This window comes from Dipteris shenzhenensis, chromosome 8, assembly GCF_047967505.1.
Source record: "Dipteris shenzhenensis isolate YYH24624 ecotype China chromosome 8, Dip_SZ_1.0, whole genome shotgun sequence".
NCBI lineage: Eukaryota > Viridiplantae > Streptophyta > Polypodiopsida > Gleicheniales > Dipteridaceae > Dipteris > Dipteris shenzhenensis.
The window spans coordinates 10,066,253-10,087,379 of NC_141603.1; the positions used below are offsets into that span (position 1 = coordinate 10,066,253).

The 21,127-nt window shown below is 45.3% G+C and overlaps 1 pseudogene; it reads left to right on the forward strand.

Moving 5' to 3' along the window:
* The window catches only part of LOC147899083 (uncharacterized), an 87,415-nt pseudogene extending 67,801 nt beyond the window's left edge, over positions 1 to 19,614 (forward strand).
* The last annotated feature ends 1,513 nt before the right edge of the window (positions 19,615 to 21,127 follow it).

The window sequence follows — 21,127 nt, forward strand, 5'->3', positions numbered from 1 at the left end:
ACATGCACCTGTAGTGAGTGCTCTATATTCTGCTTCAGTCGAAGACAAAGAAACAGTTGGCTGTTTGTTTGACAACCATGATATAGCACCTTGACCAAGGAAAAATGCATATCCCTGTGTCGATCTCCTGGTCTCATGATCTCCAGCATAGTCACTGTCACAGTATCCATGCAACCGTGGATGACTTCCTCTATATTCTATCCCAAACTGTCTTGTATCTCTGATGTATCTCAAGACTCTTTTGGCTGCATTCCAGTGAGACTGTTTTGGATTTGCCATAAACTGTGCTAGTGAGCTTACTGCATAACAAATATCTAGCCGTGTGATTGTCAGATATATAAGAGATCCGATGAGCTGCCTGTAGTATCTGTCATTGACTGTAGGCTTTTCTGAATCTTTAGTAAGTTTCAAACTCTATTCCATGGGAGTGGCTGCAATCTTGCAATCTGCCGTATGAAACTTCTTCAGGAGATTGTCAACATACTTGAGCTGACTCATGAATGTGCTATCTGAATCTCTCCAGAACTCAATTCCAAGACAATAGTGCATAAGTCCAAGATCTTTCATGTCGAACTCTGCAGATAAGTCTTGTTTCAATTTTGTGATGAAGCTATCCTTGCTTCCTGTCACAATCAGAGCATCTACGTATAAAAGTGCAATAGTAATGTCTTCCCCTTGAACTTTGTAGTAGAGAGTATGATCTGCATTGTATTTCATGTATCTCAGATCAACAAAATACTTGTCAATTCTGCTGTACCAACTTCGGGTTGCTTGCTTTAAGCCGTAGAGACTTTTCTTGAGATGGCAAACCTTATTCTCCTTTCCTGGTTCAACATTACCTGCTGGTTGTTGCATCTAGACTTCCTCGTCTAGATAACCATTGAGAAATGCATTCTTGACATCGAGCTAATACACATTCCATTTGCTGAGTGTCGCTAGTGATATCAAGAACCGTATGGAATCCATCTTTGCTACTGGAGCATAAGTCTCATCATAGTCTTGACCATATTGTTGTGCAAATCCTTTTGCAACTAGTCTGGCTTTGTATCTCCGAATACTGCCATCTGGATTGTACTACACTTTGTATACCCATTTGTTTGCTATGGCCTTCTTTCTTGGTAGAAGGTCGCATAATTCCCAAGTATTATTCTTATACAAAGCATCCATTTCTTCATTCATAGCAGTTTGCCATTCTGGCTTGTATGGTAGTTATAAGAGCATAGTTGGTGGTTTCCACCTGAATTGCTTTGCCTTTTTGAGCATATGTCAATCTGGCTGGAGGTCTGCTTTCCCTAGTAGACCGTCTGAGCTGCTGTGGCTCTGCTTGGGGTGTTGCTGGCAATTCTTGCTCTTCTTCAACCTGTTCTGTAAATGACTGTGAAGTCGATGCTTCTATCTCCTGTGTAGGTGAGGTTTTCCATTCTGATTCCTCATAAAAAATTACATCTGTCGAGATAATGACTTTGCGGTTGATGGGATCATACAATTTGTATGCTTTGCTTTCTTCACTGTAGCCAACCATGATGCATTTGCGTGACTTTGCATCCAATTTCCTGCGATGATCATCATGTATGTGGGCATATGCTATGCAACCAAATATGCGGAGATGCCCAATGCGTGACTTGTGTCCAGTGAATGCTTCATAAGGAGTCATACCTTGTATCGGTTCGGTAGGAAGCCGATTAAGCAAGTAGTTAGCTGTAGCTATTGCTTCTGCCCAATACTGATTTGGAAGATGCTTTTCACTAAGCATTGCTCGAGCACTGTCTGCTAAAGTCCCATTCTTCCTTTCAGCTCTTGCATTCTGCTGAGGAGTATCTGCACATGTGAATTGTCTTCGTATGCCGTGATTTTTGCAAAAGTTTATGAATGCTGAAGACATGTATTCACCTCCTCTGTTTGATCTCATGACCTTGATCTTTCTGCCTGTTTGGTTTTCTACCATGGCTTTGAATTCTTGAAATCTGGAAAACACTTCAGATTTCTCTTTCAGAAAGTAGACCCAACAATATCTGCTGTAGTCGTCGATGAAGGTCAAGTAATAAAGTGAACCATTGATGCTGCAGGTCTGGGCATAACCCCATACATCTGTATGTATCAAATCAAGAATACCTCGTGCACGAGAGGTACTTCTGACAAAGGTTGTTCGCTTTTGTTTGCTAAAGCAGCATGCTTCGCAAACCTTTCCAAGAAACTGTAGCTTCGGAATTCCAATTGCCATATTCTGATTCCTGAGATCTAACAAGTACTTGAAATTGACATGACCATATCTCTTGTGCCATTTTGCAGATAGTGGCATCTGTTGCGGTTGAGCTGACATGGCATGCTTATCTGGTACTGTAGCTAGCATTCTGTATAAGCATCCTTCCTTGACACCTTTTGCTACTAGCTGACATCTTTTGGATTTGTCTCTAATAGTGCATTCATCACCGTCAAAGATTACTTTGTAATTGTGTTCGTCATTCGACCTACTGACAAAAGGTTCGTGCTGAGCTTTGGAACATAGAGCACATCTTTGACTAATCCTCAGTGAAATTTTTCATAGGGATAACACCTGTCGCTTGAACTGGATTCGGTGTATTGTTTGCTGTGTAGATGACATTTTTCTGTCCTTCTAATGGTTTCATCTCTGTGAACCATTCCTGATGATTTGTCATATGAGATGATGCACCGCTGTCGATGTACCAAGGATCCTGTTCCACTTGGTCGACTTGATAGCTGAAATCCTCTTTGGGATTGAAATCAGTGTCTAGGTACACGTCTAGGTACACTGTATCAGTCTGATGCAATTCCTCGCTTGCAAGAAACATATTTCCATGTTCATTTGCAAAATGACTGTGACTAGAATGTCCACCACGATGATTTCCTCTGCCTCGAGAATTCCCTCGATTACTACTGGATTGACCACCTTGGTCGTACTGCTTCTTGCAGCAATCTCTTTCATAATGTCCAAACTTGTGACAGTAGTTGCACTGAATGTTTGATACATTGGTGGATGCATTCCCTCGTCCTTGGAATCTTCCTCGGTTGGAATGATTTCCTCTTTGCTGATTCTGATGATGCTGATGCTGATTCTGACTTTGATTTTGTTGATGATGATCACTTTTCTGGTATGATCTACCTTTGCCTCTGCTTCTGTCTCTGCCTCTGCTTCTGTGTGAAGCTGTGAATGCTTGATCATTAGAATGACCTTTACGTGCTTGAATGGCCTGAGTCCTGAGTTCTTCACCAAGTAGAACTGATTGAAGTTCTTCAAGTGTTGGAATTTGCCGTTGGATGGCAATACTCTGGACTAGATTCTCGTATCCCTCTCCTAGTCAATTCAGAATGACTTGAACCATTTCTGCGGGGTTCATAGTCTCTTCTGCTGCTGCAAGTTGATTGTTGTAGTCTTTTATGCGGAGTATATAAGTATGACCGGTTTCACTACTGTTGCGGAAACTCTGGTTGATCTAGTTTCTCAGGGTGAGAATCCTGGATGTGTTCTTGGACTCGTAGAGAGCTGCGAACATATCCCATGCTTCTTTCGATGTCTTGACTGTGTTGAGCTGTCCTAGCATGACATCTTGCACATTCTGCTTGATCAGGTGATAGACGTACTTGTCTTTCTTATCCCATTTTGCTTGAGCTCGGGCAATGGCAGGATCTGCCACTGGTGCGGAAACTGTTTGTGTAGATGTAGATCCCAATGTAGATCCCGTTGCTGGTGCTGTGACAACAAATGGAGTAGAGCTACTGGTAGCTGGATCGGCCAATGGTCTAGGTGTAGACCCATCCACATACTCCCATTTGTCCTGAAGTACAAGAATGGTCTCCATTTGGTATTTCCATGTACCGTAATTGGAGTTGTCTAACTTAGCAGATGCCTCCAGATTGAGGTTGCTAGTCGACATGGTGCAAGAAATGTACTCAAAAGTGTCGTGAAGATCTCTGTATGAATCAACTGCAAATACACTGAATATGCCAAGTGAAAACTCTGTACCGTTGGTGAAGATAGAACTGCAATATATAAAATCTGATCTGTATTACAAGGCTTGTGGCAATGATGCCGGGAATAGCGAAGAGGCTTTACAAGGCTGAAATGATGTGCACGATGCCGTGAGATAGCCAAATAGGCTTTACAATGGTGGCATGTGTGTGTGAAATCAAATGCTATCTGCCCACTGAATCAATCTGCAATGCCTCTGAACTCTGAAGTTCTTCTCACTGAACTGATGAACGTAAGGTTTTAGGTACTGTAATGATGTGAAACCGTATGTGAGCATATGGACTGACTCCGAGTAGGTACTTGTCGAAAATTTTGGCATGGCTTAGATTGGCAACTTGGGGAAATTCAAAGCATCCCCTCTATGGCGATCTAGTCTACTCTGATCTAGATCTAAACCAACTGTCGATCGATGATCGATGAAAGAACAACAAATAATTCCTTTTCTTTTGTTCTTTTTAAGTGTTGGGTCAGATGCGTCGATGTAGAGGCAAATGTGCGTGAAGGAAGTGGTTTTGTCGGCGAGGCTAAAATGTGAGTGTAACTTGCGTCGAAATATACATGTGATGTTACGAGCGCGTAGAGCACGAAAAAACGAGCGACTTTCCTTTTTGGAGCACCCTCAAATTCTTCCTGGATCAAGAGATATGACTTGATCTAGGTGGAGGGGCAAAAGGAGTGCAAATGGTGCTCAATGATGATGTGTCACTGTGAGTCACATGCAGTGATGATATGGCACTGTGCCTAGCAGGAGGTGTGCCAGTGAAGCTCTGTTCTGAGGTGGCAGGAGTGGTCAGATGCAGTTACTATGGAGCACTGTGTGTGCCTGTAGAGGTCAGTGCTGACTGGACAGCTGAGATGGCACTGATGATGATGTCAACAAGGTGACGTGGACTGTTGACGTGGTTGTCTGTGATGATGTGGCAGTCGATGACATGGCAAGCTGATTGCCTTGATGACGTGGCACTAGGAGATAAGGGTGCCACGTGGCTGGTCCTTGACCAAGCCCTGTGGTGTGGTTAAACCTTACCTGGGTTGGCTTGACCAACCTTATCCAACCCTTTTGAGGTGAGGTTTTGGTGAGGATACGAAGCTACCACGTGTCGCTTCGTGGGCAACCGGAATCTTTTGAAGATTCACCGAAATCTGTGTAGATTCCGTTGCCGTCGGGCGTCTCTCTGTTGATGGCGCAGCCTATGGAGCTTTGCAGGGACTATGCAAGGAGCTTCTGAGCGATCACGTAGACAATCGCTGGGCTACAAAAGTCTGTGTTGCAGAGGTCGCGGGAGGCCATAGTTGAAGACTTGTAGTAGCTGGGCCGTGGGCGTTGGGAGCTGTTGGCGGAGGCTGATGAGGTGGTTGCTCGTAGGAGTCGTCTAGTCAGCGCTGGTGCTGGATGTGAGCCGTCGCTGGAGGAGTGGCTATTCGGGCTGGTAGGTTCGCTGGCACTATGGCACTATGCGCTGTATGGTGTTGGCCGTCCGTCGGTGCTATTCGCTAACTTTGGAGCGTCGCAAAGGGCCATTGTAGGAGGCGACAGTCGCTGTGGGCTAAGGCTCTGTGAAGCATGCACCCGTGAGTGCTACTGGAACCTTGGAGCACGTGTAGAAGAGCTAGGCTGAGGTAGTGGGTTGTGAAGGCGCTCCTTTCGTCGATGGAGGCGCTGAGAGCCCGTCAAGAGTCGAGCTTCATTGAAGGATAAGTCCAGCTAGAGCGTGTGTTAGCAGGCTGACAAGTTCGGCTGTAGTAGGGAGCCGCTCAGAGCGTGAGGCTGGAGATTGCTACTATAGTCAATGATGGCATTGGCGCTGCGTTGCTGGACGAGGTTAGGCCTAACTGAGCCGATCGGGCCTTGCTGCTATTCGATGGCTATTGATGGGAGCGTCAGTCGGCTGAGGAAAGCTTGGCTTTGCTTGGTGATTCATTGCTGGAGCAGCCTATGAAGGTGCTGGCTTTGTGGAGAGGTCGAGCAGCCTAGCCGTGAGTGTTGTAGCTTGCATAAGGTCGTTGGATCACAGTAACGCTGAAACGCGTTTCAGAGCCCAACCAGGCCTGAAACGCCGTTTCAGAGAAGCCCCGTTTCCTGAAACGCGTTTCAGGGTCTGAAACGTTTCAAGACCTTGAAACGGCTGGTTGAAACGTTTCAGCCAGTCTGAAACGCGTTTCAGAGCCTTGAAACATGCTGTTTCAAACAACACAGGCTGCTAGGTCTCCAAAATCACACAAAATCCGCCGCTAGTCTCGTTTTTTGTCTTTTTGCTTTCAATTTTGGCCTCTAGGCTCCTTCCACTCCTTCAGCCTCATACTCTCTCCATCCTCAAGGTTTTCCAGCCCTCCTTCAGCCCCATTCACTCCTTTCTTCTCCTTTCTCTCCTACAGCAGCCTGCTTCAGCCCTCCATCATCTACTCCCCTCCCTTGCTGACGTGGTGTTTCCCCGTTTCAGCCCTCCCAGAAATCCCGAAACGTTTCCGTTTCCGTTCCCCGTTTCCCCGTTTTCGTTTCCCCTAACCATGCGTTGGATAAGCTATAGTTGCCTTCACTTGCTGTGATGCTGGGCCGTTGCCCGCTATAGGCTAGTGGCTTGCATGCATGCTAGCCTCGCCTTTGGTCGCTTAGTTGCAGGCATGGAGGAGCCAAAGGCTTATGTTGATGAAGCCTTTCTTCGATAGCTTTAGAAGTCAGAGGCTCCTTCACTCTCTATCTCAGATGAGGATAAGAACCTCTCTCTCTTTCGAAGGAGTAGGGATCACTCCTTAGACTTTCCTGATCTCTCTCACACAAGAAGAAACACTCAAATGTACTCTCTCAAATGACGGAAATCTTCTTCCGATGGACAGAATTTTCTCTAAACGGAAGAGAAGGGAAGGATCTCACAATCACTCAAGAGAACTCTCAATCTCACAATCTCTCTCGCACTCTCAAGGATCACAATGCCTCAGCGGAAGGCAAGGGAGCTCTGATACCATGACAAAATATGAAGAGGGGAGAGGAGAAGAGTGGAGATGAGGAGAGAGGGCACAAGCTAGAGAGCACACCACAAATGACTAACTGTACACTAGATTTAGTTGAAAAGATAGAATATATACAAACCCTTTTAGGGTTAGGGTTAGGGGATCTAACCCTTTCCTTTATAGCACTCTATAAGGGCTATGCACACATGATCACATGATGTTGAGCGTGAACTCTCAACACTGCTTTCATCAGAAGTGCTGACTTTGGTTGAAGGCTTAGTGCCAAAGTGGCCAATTCCCAAATTCTTCTCCTTCACATTGTACTTGGGCTCATACAATTCAGCCAGCTGCATAGCCTCGTTGAGAGTGATTGGCTTTTGTGCTGCAACATCTGAGACAATACTACTTGGTTGTAGCCCATGAATAAATTTGAGCATTCTACTTGTGTCATCAATGCCATGGATGAACAAAACTAATTTCTAGAATGGTCTGATATAATCTTCACTGTTCCTTGTCGAGTGAAATCATACCATTTGCAGATATATTGATCCCGGGCAAGGGGAGATATAAAAGTTTGAAACATTTCCCTTTTAGATGCTTCCCAAGTATCAATTACAACACCATCTTGCTGTAGATACCTCCACCATGTATGAGCGAAATCTTCAAGATGGAGAACAGCAAACCTGATTTTTGCTTATCCCCTTTTGGATACAATATCCAGCTTGCTTACCCATCCTTCCAGCTTACTCGGTGAACCAGATTCCCATTTGAATTTCAAAAGGATTATTTTATCTTGACGTCACTGACCTGATGTAACCGCCCCTTAGAATCTGTGGGTTTCACAGTTCAAACACATTGTTGAAACGTGAGTAACTGATCTGAGATCAGCAGCCAGCCCTTGCACTCATTTAAATCTCTGACATAAAACTTCAATTTCAGGACTGGTACTTTTCTTAACTTCTCCATATGGAGTATTTTTTGCTTTATTAGCTTTCTTTCCATACATGTAGTGAGCCCTCCTAGCAGATGTTATGAATCCCTTAGGATCAGTCACATGCTCAAGTTTATTATTTGAATCAGGGGCTGTTTTAAGGATAGTCTCCATGGGTCTCTTCCCTTGGATCTGGCTTCTCTTAAGATGATCAAAACCTTTGTGCCCTTTGGAGCAAGTCCTTGACGAATTACCTCCCATCACATCCAGTGCATCCCTGTCGTGCACGGATTGATATCTGATGTGTACTGGGCCCAGTACACAAGACTAGCTCAGGTAGCCTGGGGAGGTTTAGGGCTACGCAAGCTTGACTCTCGGGTTGAGTGGCAAGGGTACGAACCAGATAGAGGTCTCTGCTATTTTTGGCGCATTGAGCCTGAGTCTATAAAGGGGACCCAAAGGTTCAGTCTTCAATGAGTGGATGGGAGCAAGTCTAGTTCCCTAGTGCAAGGTCTGCTCTTGGATCGAGTCGTGGACGCACGCCTGCATCCTAGCATAGCCCAAGGCCCAGCAGCAAACCCAAGGCCTTCAGGCACCACCTGGTGATATGGGACACCAAGCTGGTTGGGATCTGGTTGAAGAATGTTATCTACACAGTAGATCGCACACCAAATACAATTCAAGGGAAAGGCATAGTCCCTATGAAAAATTTCACTCGTGCAAAAGGATTGTTGCAAGACATACTCTATACTCCAAATTTTAGTAAGAACCTTTTGCCAATTTGACAATGACAGAACATAACTAAAGAGTCATCTTTGATGGACATGAATGCACAATCAGGGATAGTTCCAGAGGATATCAACTAGTGACAAAAGCAATCAAGAAAAGCTGCTCGAATAGAATTCTAGCTTTAGTACCAGACTTGCATGCCATATCAGCCACTTTTTAACATATGGATTATGATATTGTAGCAAAGTTTAAAGCCCTCGATATGCCCAAGCAGAACTTGACCTTTGAAGTTTATCTCCATAAGTTTTGAGATTTGCAAGCCAGAGCTACAAAAATGGACCCTGTGACTTTATTGGGATTCTTTGTGGACGGATTGCATGATTCCTATAAACTTCAGATCAAGAACAATAAATGCACCACTTTGCAGGAGGCCATGAATTATGCGTGCATATATGATGATACCATGGCCAGTGCACTTGGTGCAAGTGTATGCATGTGTAGCCTATATAAGGCTTGTACTTCTCATGAGTATGAATAAGATAGCCTTTCATTATGTCTTCATTTATGTATCATTTCCTCACACAAAGATGGTAGGAGTAGAGCAAGGCTACAGCAGGAGCAAGTTGAGGCCGTAAACAAGAAGCAGACTTGTCGACACACCATGTGTCAGATTGGCAGAGGCCTATATCCAGGTTTGCAGTACAGGTCTTGTGGTAGACTGACCAGCGAGTCTGTTACAGGTTCAGCTACCCGTAATTCAGTCAACTGTTTTGAGGGGCTTTGAGCCCTATATAAGGAGCCCCATGTGGGGGGTTCCTTTGGAGGAGTGGAGTGTAGTGGGAGCCCCTAGTGAACATCATCTTGAAGGAATTCTTGCAACAACAATAGTCCCTGATATCTACACCAGTCCTAGGTGCAAACCTAAACTTGTAGGAGAGCATAAGGAGTGTGTTGAAGGGAGCTTTGTGTGCAGTGAACATCAGAGCAGAACTTTTCCAGGAGTGCTCTATCTTTGCGCACCTATTGAGGCCTACAGAGGCATGTGGCAGAAGAGGAGGAGCCTACTTACGAGTGCAGCGAACAGAGCCATCTTTTGGTACCTTACCTCAGTGTTCGTTTGCTCAGGTGTTGATACATGCCTTGGCAGGTTTGGTATTTGGTTTACACCATTATGTATTCTCGTTTGGCTGTACATGTGTGTTCTCTTTCAGATTTGTGTTGCCCTCATTACTATTCAGTAAGCACATGCGTTCTCGGGTCCCTGTACCCACTGAGGTCCCCCCGCCCGAGATGGGGAAGAATTTGCTTTATATCTCGGAGAACTGCAAAGAATACAATTGACACTCCTTTAGAGAGTTCAAGAGACAACTCTGAGGATGACCCTTGGATACAGACAGCTGAGCCACAAATGCTTGAGAAGCAACCCAAATCTCGACCAAGACCACGCTGCCCACACGGAAGATGTGGACCATTGAGCAAGGCTATTGAAGAGGCTTGTGCTCTCCTCCGGCATACAGTGGGGCTGCATGAGTGTGAGAGATGAAGGGGAGACGGAAATATGAGAGTAATGGAAGCTAAGAGAGAGCTGAGATATGAACTAAGAGCTGAGTGATAAGAGCTGTGAGTGAGTTGAGAAAACTGTAAAAAAAGAGCTGCTGAAACAGACACCAAACCTTCTTCCGTTTGCTGGTCCAAACCCCTGCTGTAGTGCTGCGTGTACTCCTCCCTTAGAGGCTGACCTGCACTGCTAACTCTTGCTGTTGTGTAGGGGATCTCTGGAGGTGCACCGGAGGGCTGGTGGAGCTACTTGGAAGGCTGGAGCTGAGTGAGGAATGAGGGCTGGAGCCCCCCCTTTATATAGGGGGCTGTGGAGTGAGTCAACCAGCCCCAACCTGGCCGACTTCTAGTCGGTTGGTTTGGGCTGGCTGGTTGGGCCCTTTGCCCCATAAAAGGCAGCCTAGGGAGGGGCACAAGGCAGCCTATAAAGGCAGCCCTTCCCCCAGCCCATCCTCCCTTGATGGGAGCTCATTGGCTCGACCCTGAGGGCGCCCTTCTGGGCTCCTGTCCTAGGCTGAGACCTAGACCTACCTAGAACCCTAAGACAGAAACGCTAACCTACTGTTCTCTAGTGGGTACTAGCGAACAAGGACTGACTGTCTGACTTGACCTAAGGCTGAGAGACTGACCTACGTAGCTCGTTTCTGACTGTCCTTGGGCAAAATGACAAAATATCCTATCATAGGAACTATTTGCACTTTGTCGATGAAGCCAATTGTCACCTTGCACCCAAGTGGAGGGGTGCATGGGACATTCCCTCCTTAACTTGGCGGTAGGTGCATGGCCTCCAAGTAGTCCGCCAATATCTGTGGGAACTCCTTGAAGAAACTTTCATCTAGCCACACCACTTCATTGGTTCTTCAATCTCAAAACTTTGTGAATCCGCCGGCATCCTAACCCATGCTTTTATTTGTGGAGGAGAATCTGCTCCGGCTCAATGACTTCTACCTTGTCGATCACCTCAGGTTGCTGCTCATCAGAGATATCGCTAAGTGCTGGCCCAATATATGGCTTCAACCATGCCACGTGAAAGACATTATGCATCGTCCAACTTTCTGGTAACCGCAGCTTCATAGAGACATGGTTGATCTTCTTAATGTTGGGGAATGGTCCAAAAGTTCTGAAGGATAACTTAGGGCATTGCCTACCCACCTGTTTTGGCCTTTGCGTTATAGTCCTCACATAAACCCAGTCACCCTCTTTATAATTGACATCTGTCGAGATTTATTGGCTTGGTGTGTGTATGTTGCTTGAGCTTTGGCAAAGTGGTCTTTACCTAACTCCGTGATCTTGGCCATGGATTCTGTAGTTTTGTTGGCCTCGAGGGACAGTGATATCATTCCGGTGAGGAGTGAATAAAATCTCCTGCCAAAAGCGACTTCATACGGGGTACGCCCAATACTTGAAGAGTAGGTATTGTTCAATGTGGCTTGCACTATGGAAGGAACTGCTTCCACTTGGACTGCATTTTAGTACATTAAAAGCCAATTTATTGTATACCTCTGATTGCACGTCGGTTTGCGGATGAAAAGGGTTGGACATTTGGAACTTGGTGCCAAAGTTTTCGAACAGAGCCCTCCATAACTGTGAGGTGAATTTGGAATCTATGTCCATGGTAATGGTCCATGGCAATCCTCCAATTGGGTACCAACACCTGATAAATAAGCGGGCTACATCTTCTGCATTGACTGTTTGCTCGCATGGAAAAAGCATACAAAATTTACTAAATCGATCAACAATGGTTAGACATTGACTATTTCGCGTACCTGCAAATGCGGGAAGGGGTCCCACAAAATCCATCGTGATGTCTTGGAAAGGACCTTTGAGGATTGGTAAGGGCTGAAGCAATCATGCCGTCTTTCGATGGGACACGTTTCCTTTTGGCATATTTGGCATCTCTGCACATAGCTATATACATCCTTCCGCATTTTAGGCGAGTAAAAATATCGCTCTAGCTTCTCCAATGTACTACTGATGCCTCGATGGCTAGGCGTCATGGGCGTCATGGAGTAGAGCTTGCTGCTTGTCTTTTAGCACACAAAGTCCTTGCTTATAGAATAACCATCCATCTTGAATTGAATAATGGCTGGGCGCAAGAGTTAAGGCAAGGTGATATTGAGTGCCAAAATTTGCAGAGCCCACTTATTGCATTTTCATAGAGTCAAGGCCCTTCCCTTTAATCTCTAATACAGTTGTCCTATTCTATGGTCTGAATGGAGGCTTTCCTGCAGAGAGCATCGGCAACAGGGTTATTCTTGCTAGGGACATACTCAATCGTGTCCCCAAATTACTGGAAGATCTGACTCCATCGGGATTTCCGATCGCCTCAATGGGAGCTGGGCATGTCTACAACCACTTTAAAGCTTGGTGGTCTCTCTTTACTGTGAAGGTCCGTCCATAAAGGAACGGCTTCCAGTGTTTTAATGCCTGGATAATGCCAAGGTATTCTCTGTCGTAGATTGAGTAATTCTTTTCGGCAGGGTTAAGCTTTTTGTTGTAGTATGCCACGGGTCTTTCTTCCATTTGTAAGACTGCCCCGATGGCTACACTGGTGGCATCTGTGATGACCAAGAATGGGATCATCCCATGATGCGATCTTCATTACTGGAGCTGTTGCGGCCAACCATTGTAGGTCATGGAAGGCCTATAAAGATGCTGCGCTTACTAATATCTTCTGCCGGCAAGTCTTCATCCCTTTTAATAAGTCGGTTAAGAGGGCTGAGGTGGTGGAGAATCCGAGCATATGTGAACTGTGGGCCTGGCAAAGCCCCTACGAAAGATCGGACCCATGGGCTGTCATGGGGATTGCCCAGCTAGTGATAGCTTGAATTTTTTCAAGATCCAAGCGAATGCCATTGGCGCTGATGATGTAACCCAAATACTAGATTTCCATCAGGCCGAACTCACTTTTCTTGGCGTTGAGATATAATTGATTATCATGCAAAAGTTGAAGAGCTTTCCGCACACCCCGTATATGTTGCTCTGTTGTGGCTGAGAAGATTAAGATATCATCTAGAAAGCTGAACATGCACAATCCTATATGCTGAGCGAATACCCGCATCATCATCTTGCTGAATGTTGGTGGTGCATTTTTGAGACCGAACGGCATGACTACGAACTCGTAATAAGCTCGCTCTGTTTTAAAAGTTGTCTTTGGAATGTCAGCGTCAAAGATGCGGACCTAGTGATAACCGCTCTTAAAGTCTATCTTGGAAAAATACTCAGCACCGTTTAAGCGTTCTAAGGTATACTCTATGCGGGGCATGGGAAATTTATTGTTGATGGTGATTTTGTTGAGTGCCTTGTAGTCGACACATAGTCGTGCCGACTTATCAAAGTGCAAATAGTAGGATATATTGTCGTGAAGAAACTTCATGGGAGTTGGGCGAAAAAGACAAGCAGCTAGAGGAAACACAGAAACAGGTTGAAGGAAAAAAAACTAAAGAGGAGGACAAACATGAAGAAGGCAAGGGACTCTCAGAATTCAAAAAACTGCTCTCAGTGACGAGATGGCCCGAGCCGAGAAGCAGCACCAACTTGACTGGGAAGCTATGTTGGTCCAACACAAACAAATGTTGGCTACTATGCAGGCTAGCATAAGCAGTGCTTCCTCCTCGGGTTCGACCGCACAGCAGTCATGGATATACAATTTGATATATGGGCAAACAAAAAGGATTTTGAATGGCTAAACAATATGATACATGTCCCACTTACCTTGCTTATTAATTGCGAGCATGTGGACATGGAAGATGAAAAAGGCCATATGTATGCAAGGAGGCCTGTTTATTGTTTGTAAAAGCTTGAACGCTTACAGAAAGCATGTGTGCGTGGAAGTTGATAAAGGCCATATGCATCCTTTTTGCATTGAAGAAAAGGTCTAAGTAGCCCTATTTACTGTTTGCAAAAATGCGAAGCCTTGTCCTTTACAAAATCAAGTACTGACTTGTGCACATGGTGTTTACTTGCTATCAAAACATCAAGGCAAAAATGCCTCTCACACATGTGTGCATAGGCACGCGCGCGCACACACACACATACACACGCTTGCACGCACGTCCTTGCACATGCACATGAGCTGGCCCAAAAATGGCCTAAGTACATGTATCCCTAATGATTGTCTGTCATTGTTTTCATGCTATGAGTATACTGAATAGAGTATGGTCTTCTCATTTCATATGGTTCTTACTCGTTACTTTTCTCAAATTCTACTTGGAACAAGGAACCTTTATGTGGTGTCGGTTTTTTTTTGTTCATCTCTCCTAAGGGTCACTTTGAAATTCAGTACTGTCCTCCATAGGAGCTATGCAGTAGCTATTCAAAAAGCACTGCAATGTATTTTCTCTTTATTGTGCACTTTTTAAAGAGAACCACTTCGAATAGTACCATAACTAACTAAGGAAGTCATTTCTATGAGTAATGTGTAATGATGAAGCTTAATGATGTTGTTGGAATAGGTTAAGGGATTGGAAGACAGCTCTTGTTCTTTTTGAAAGGATGCAAGGTGCAGCAGTACTTGTTACATCTGGCATGGTGCACCATGTGCTTCTTACACTTGGGGGGAGTGGAAAGGTGGAGGAAATGTTAAAGGTACATTTTCTTAACTCAATAACAAAAAAATACAAATTTCCATCATTGCTACCTTCACTCCAATATGCAAAAAAGAGCTGGGAAGTGAAAAACAGGAGGGCTGAAGGTATGAGGGGTTGCAAAAGAAGAGACACACGTGAGGATGTCAAAAAGAAGAGGCGGGGAGGGGGGGGGTTGCACAGATTGTGGGGCAAACGTGAGGAGAAGGTTCTCACTTACAAGATTTGCCTTTCTTTCTATGCTATTCTTGTACAGTGCAAGTAAATAGGCCCTCTTACCATTGCATAACAAATCCTATCAGCTTTGTCTCCTTTGCCAACTAGGCCCTTTCAAGCATACCCTGTATTCGATTGCAATATAAACTGAGGTATCGAGACCATGACCTATGGGGTTGTAAAGAGACCAAACTTTGTAGTATGCAAGCCCCCATCATTCCCCATGGATACCCTTCATGCATTGACAACATTCATCCATCGTGGAACTATTAATTTTATTTTTTCCAAATTAAGCATTTTTTGTCAATAAAATCATGGATCCCTTACTATTGTTACGTACGTAGAGAATAGTGGGCATTGGGCACAGGGCTTTTGGGTCTCGAGCGCTATGGTGCTGATATCTCTGCCCATCTTTTTGGTGGGAGCTGCTTACTGCCGACAGCGTAAGCCTGTTGGGAACCCCATCCTCCGCATACCACTAACAAGATCCTAGCCCAAGATCTTGAGCTTGCGAGCTTGCAGCCCTTCTTGCTAACATCATATACGACATGCAGACAGGTTTTGTTCAGGTACGCAATATTCTAGACAACATCTTTACCTTTTGGGAGGCAATGGATTGGGCCAGGGAGGAGTCTCAGCCTATTGCAATTCTTTGCTTGAATTTCAAGAAGGCTTATTACAGGGTGGAGTAGCCTCTTCTTGAGGGCGCAATGCAGAGGCTAGACATATGGATTCTAGGGGTCTCTCCTTGTGCCTTTCGCTAGGTTATTTTATGTGCTTCCACACAGGGGGGGCACGGGTATCCCTGGGTTGTGGCTCTTGATCCATCAAGAGGAGGCGCTATTGGACTTAGAGCTTGACTCTTTGTGGAGGTCCATGGAGACCTAGAGAGGTATTTTTTGGCTTCCGGGCCTAGGATCAAGTGGACCAATCCAATTGGCTTCCTCACAGCGCCTAAGGAGGTTCAAGAGATCCAATTGGTGGCTGTGCCTTGTCCGCGAGAACAAACAATGAGATACGTAAGCTACCAAGTGGACATTGACATTTCAGCAACATAGCAGATTGCCCCCGTGTTAGAGAGTGTGTGGCGCAAGCTTTTGTATTGGAGCTCGTCCGACTTCTCCCTATAGCAAGCTTTTGATAGACTGGACCTGTAAGCGAAGGGGTATTGTAGAATGTTATGGGTAGAGCATGTGGGGCACTAGACTTTGAGAACCAGGGTTGGTTGGTTGTCTATGACTTCGAGGAGTGTGTTTAAGTAATTATAGCATATGCTATCCAACATGTGGTCAAACCCCGATAGTAGTAGTATTTGCAAGCTATTGTGAGAGTGGTCTATATAGGCTGTGTTAGGGCAAGGTGGAAGTATCGATGGGAGTGATCTGCCATTGGCATAAAACTGTGAAATTGGTAGTTGTTAAATGAATGTAGGACCACCCACCCCAAGGCATATTCCACCATGTCATGGTAGAAAAACATCGGGTAGGTGCTTGGTATAGGCCAACTCCCTTGCAGTGAAAGATTTACGCTGACATAACAAGACACATGATTCGCTCCAAGTATACAATACACTAGATGATAGACACAACTCAACTCAGTGTGCTTACTGAACAATAAAGAAAGCAACACAGATCTGAAAGACAAAACTCAGATGTACAGCCAAGTTGGAAGTATGGATTTGAGTGATCTGCTATTGGCACAAGAGGAAGGACTGCGAGGTGGGTACTTGTTAAATGAAAGTAGAAGACACCCCAACCCACCATGTTGTTGTAGAAAAACATAGGGTAGTTTGCTTGCTATAGGCCAACTACCTCGCCAGCTGTAGATTTACACAGAGGTAACAAGACACCGGATGATAGACACAACTCAACTACATGTTCTTACTGAAGAAAGGAAGGAAGAAAGAAAGTTTAATGAAAGTCTTTGAAAGACTGAAGGGTCTATGACACTGAAAGAAGATGATACAATGAGCTGAAGGGGTGGAGCCTCTAAGTAGGCATCAAGTTTCAACATCCATGACGAATACAAAAAGTCCATAATCATAACGATGCCAATACATAAAAAGAATCCCTGGACTCATGGGGAGGATGGGGGCTGGCGACACTGCGATCGTCATCTGGAAACTATCAAAGATGTCAAGCCTAAGGGTGCGGGGTCGGCGATGTATGAGATTGCGATGGCATGAGGCCTGTGATGGAGTGCTAACGGCTGCAGTATGTGTAGTCCGCTGTGGTCTCCTCGCTATGCTGTGCGGCGAACAAGTGCCATTGTCACCCTTGTTGGCCATGCCCTTCATCAGTAAGCATGGAGGGGAGGCCCCTAGTCTGTGATCTGAGCCTCAACCCGCTTGGGAGCCTATCTTGTCTGTTGCTTTGGTCCTCAGACCGGCCCCGGGCCATCTCCCTAAGCCTTGCTAGTCAGTGCTGTCTGGCTGGAACAACTCATTGATCACGCTCTCAGTGGAGTCTGTCTGTACACCTTGAATCTCGTCTATGTACCAAATGCACCCTGTGTCCGACAGCCTCATGGATGAAAGTCGCCAGGCATCTCTGATATATGAGTAGGACAAGCAACCAGATAGGGGTCCAAAACCGTCCCTAAACAGATAGTGATAGCGACATCTAATCTCATAGTATACAGGGCATCTAAAAGCGAAACGCTTCTCCAACCCGATCTCCTGATGGTCACATAAAGTGCAGAGCAACACGGATCTAAAAGAGAGAACTCAGACGTACAACCAGAACTTCCTTTGCTCTTCACCTAAGGTAGTGCTCTTCACCTAAGGTAGTGATCTGCAGGCTGAGTCTGTGGATCTCTGAAATACCAAGGCTCCCAACACCGAGGCTCCCCAATCTGATCCACAGACTGGCAGTCTGTGGACTGACCTAGTGTGTATCAGCCAACCTTCTGCTCCTGTTCACTTGCCTATTGAAGGCCTTTCCTGCAGATGCCTTGGTGTCTGTCTGCCCACCCTATCTGCCTAGCAATCAGGCCGTTGTCAGCAGGCCTGCTCCAGCCTTTGTACCTGACTATACCTGCTGTACTACTGACCAGTACTGTACCTGCTGAAGAACTTACATGAGCTCAATTGAAAAATAAGGCAGCGGAATTAGCTAAGCTCAAGGCTGCTAAGAATGATGGAAAATGGGTAGTGTACCGTGAGGGTGTAGCACTCGTTAAAGAGTTTAAAGCCAAGGCAAAAGACTCTCAATCTTAAACTGATGTATGGCCCGATTATGTTTTCTCCAAGTCATAATGTAGGTACTCTAAATAATTGGAGTTGCTTTATGCACTCTCTGGGAGCTTCCCTCCCTAAGCTGATGTACTAGTTGGTTTTCATGTTGTCCCATAGACCTCTTGGTCTCCCGTGGACGTTAAAAATAGACTCTCTCTCTCTCTCTCTCTCTCTCTCTCTCTCTCTCTCACACACACACACACACATGCACGCGCGCACGTGTGCAATATGTGTGTGTGTGGGGGGGGGGGGTCGTTACTGGGCGCTCTGGACTCTATGGAAGGATAGAAATCATAGAGTCTGGTGTGATTCCACGTTTTCAATTTTTGCTTTCTTTAGGCACTCTCTGCAGCAATCTTTCTATCATAGCTCATGATGTCTATTTGTCTTATACTGAGGTTTTCTCTTGATGTATTCCTCATCGTCCGATTCTAGGATGACGATTTTGTAATATAAAGCAACTCAAATTTTCACCCAAAAGAGAGAGAGAGAGAGAGAGAGAGTATGGTGTGTGTGTGTGTGTGTGTAGGGTAAGAGAGGAGAGCTCCCGTCGTTCAGCCAGCCTCTGGATCATCTTCCAGTCCTTGTCCTTTGCTGCCAGCTTTTGTACGGTGCCCGTACGGTCTTCTTGCTGCATCCTGTACAGCCTTCGTGGCCTTCCCTGCAGGTCGTTGTTTCGTACAGGCTCCTGTTTGCATCCCGTACAATTTTGTGTGCCCACGGTTGGGTCTGCCGTACGCTTCTGTCAATTCAGTCCCTCTTTGCACTTTCGTACATTCCTGCAGGACCGTACATCTGCCAGTCCGTACAAGCGTTGGTTGGCATCTGTACAGTTTTGGGGCTCCGTACAAGCTGTTGTTTTTTCCTGTGCAGGTTAGGTGGTGTTCCCTCATGTGCTGTTGCTACTCCCCGTTGATCCCTCCTCTTCTCCTCTTTCTTTGTTTTCCTTTTCCCCTTCCGGTTAGCCTGGTGTAACCTCCTTTCTAGCCTTTGCCAAAGTTTTTCCCTTGTGCAGCTTTTTTCCATCTTCTCCTTTGCCCCTTCTTTTTTCAGTTCCACTCCTTCAGATACAATGGCAGATTGTCCCTATGAGAAGACTTTTCAAAAGGACAGGTCTGTTCCGAATTAAAAACAAAAGCAAGTGATGGGTTAGGATGACCCCCTTTATGCCTCTGCAGAGGCTCAGCTCGTTTACGAAGTGATGCATGAAGGTTTTGGGGATACCCGCAAGGGATGGAAAGATCCACTTCCCACTACAGGTATCATGGTTGAAGTGGACAACATCTTTGATCCTGTCAAGGAATATGCTAAGCATGCCATTATTATTTTATTTCCTGGACGTATGCCTGCTGCTGCGGATGTGTGCAATTGGTTGACTGGTGTTATGTCAAAAAGTCCACTATGCAGCGAGAGGTTTTTTTGAGATCACCATGGCTGATGAAGAGCACAGACAGGTTTTGCTGGAGCACTCTCTGCTCTTCTATGGCCAGCAGATGGTCCATGTCTTGCCCTGGTCTCCTACCAGGGATTATCAAGCATTGATTCACTCAGTCCATGGTGTCTCTATTGCCAAAAATTGCAGCTTCTCTTGGCAAGGTGGTATGCCCACCGAGACCAAACGGGAATTCGAATCGCTTTTGCATTTTGTGGGGCACAGATAATCCCACCCCGGCTTCTTATTCGGTTACTATCAATAATGTTTCCATGGGTAGCGCTTTTTACAAGCTGAAATGGGGGTTGTTTGCAAGAGCTTGCTTTGAATGCAAGCAATTTGGGCATATGGCTTCACATTGCCCTTCTCGAGCTCCCAAACTACTAGTGCAAGCAGAAACAGTCCCGCCTCCAAGTAAGAATTCAAATGCCTCTTCTGTGATGAAAAAAAAGGGGTCAAACAGTTTTTTGCTGTCCAAGATAAAGGCAAAGCCCCGGCTGCCTCGAATGCTCCTGCTCCTCTTTCTATGCCTTCCACATCTCAGCCTCAAGTGAAAGGCAAAAATTTGGATGAAGCATGGCAAATTGCTCTAAAAGCTCTCTCTCCTAGGAGACCTTTACCATCCAAGACTTGGAATAGTGCATCCTCACAGGGCAAAACCCCCGCTGAAAATTCTGGAATTGGTTTGACTTGGGCAACAGTCACCGCAAATCGTACCCTCTTTCCAGAAAAGGAAGTTGCTGCTCTGTTGTCTTCTCCTCAAGCTGATTCTTCTTCTCAAGGTAGAGGCCCTGAATTTATAACAGGCAGCTATTGAACCTATACATTTTTATTATGCTCAACTGTTCTCTCTGCTTATGCAGATTCTAACTTGGTTCCAAAATGAGAAGTTCAAGCCCTCATTACAGATATACTATTCCATTTTGGCATGTTTGGGAAATTTGGAGCAATGGCAGAACTATCTGGATGTGTATAAGCAGATGATATCCGAAGGGTAAGTATGAGTAGATTGTCCTTAGTTTGTCTCAATTTTTCTGCGATTCTTCTGTAACTATCATATGCTCTTCTTATTGATAGCATCATTCATGCATGTGTACAGATATTTACCTACTACACAAATGGTTAAAACACTGACCAAAGCTTTAGCCTGTGTCAAACATGGCAAGGCTGATGCTCTGTGCAAAGATCTGGAAAATCCAAAAAGTTGATACTTCCAGATGATATGCAGAAAACAGAGAAACGCTCCTTGCAGTTCCCAAATCAGATATGAACGTAAGGAAAAATAAATCTGGGACACTATAGAAAGGCTTTACTGCAAGTGGAAGGCTATGCCTCTGAACTTGGTGAGCCGTTCCTAACTCATGTACATCGGCTTATGCACTTTTAATCTTTCAGCTCAACCAATGTCAATGAATGCATTGTTCCCCTAATGGACATGGTGTGTGATATTCAAACTGATAACTTCAGCCATGAATTTCGCAAAGGCCAGTTAAGCAGAGAGAGC